This window comes from Microtus ochrogaster, unplaced genomic scaffold (assembly GCF_000317375.1).
Source record: "Microtus ochrogaster isolate Prairie Vole_2 unplaced genomic scaffold, MicOch1.0 UNK66, whole genome shotgun sequence".
Classification (NCBI taxonomy): Eukaryota; Metazoa; Chordata; class Mammalia; order Rodentia; family Cricetidae; genus Microtus; species Microtus ochrogaster.
The window spans coordinates 1,228,182-1,229,241 of record NW_004949164.1 but is presented as its reverse complement, the minus strand read 5'-3'; positions in this window follow the sequence as shown (position 1 = coordinate 1,229,241).

The following is a 1,060-nucleotide window of genomic DNA, read 5'->3' as shown; positions in this document are numbered from 1 at the left end:
ATTTTTATTAAAAATAAAATAAAATAAAATGTTTTATCTAGTTAAAAAAACAATCAAAGAAAAATTATGGTCTACATACCTACACCAGCTTGTTTCTTAGGTCCATTTGATTAGAAAATCTTTTCCCAACCCTTAACTCTGAGGTAACGTCTGTGTTTGGGGTTGAGGTGTGTTTCTTGTATACAACAGAAGAATGAATCCTGCTTTTGTATCCATTCTGTTGGCCTGTGTTTTTTATAGGTGAATTTAGTTCATTGATATTAAGAAATATTAATGACCAGTGTTTGTTAAATCCTGTTATTTTTTGGTAGTAGTGTTTGTGTCTTTCCCTTCTTTGGGGTTTGCTGGTGTGAGGTTATCTGTTGCCTTTGTTTTTGTGGGTGCAGTTAGCTTCCTGTGTTGGGGTTTTCCTTCTGGTACTTTCTGTAGGGCTGGGTTTGTGGCTACATATTATTTAAATCTGTTTTTGTCATGAAATATTCTGTTTTCTCCATCGATGGTGATTGAAAGCTTTGCTGGGTATAGTAGTCTGTGCTTGCAGCTGTGGTCTCTTAGTGTCTGCAGCACGTCTGCCCACGACCTTCTGGCTTTCATGGTTTCCATTGAGAATACAGGTGTAATTCTGATTGTTATGTCTGCCTTTATGTGTTACTTGAACTTTTTCCTTTGCAGCTCTTCATAGAGTTTCTTTATTCTCTATGTTTTGCATTTTGATTATTATATAGCAGGGGTACTTTTTTGGTCCAGTCTATTTGGTATTCTTGTACCTTCATAGGCATATTCTTCTTTAGTTGGGAAAGTTTTCTTCTCTCATTTGTTGAATATAATTTATGTGCCTTTGAGCTGGAGTTCTTCACCTTCTTCTATCCCTATGATTCTAAGGTTTGATCTTTTCATGGTGTCCCAGATTTCCTGGATGTTTTGTGTTAAGAATTTTTTGGATTTAATATTTTCTTTGGTCAATGAATCTATTTCCCCTATAGTATCTTCAATACCCGAGATTCTCTCTTTTATCTCTTGTTTTCTGTTGGTTATGGTTGCCGAGATTCTCTCTTTTATC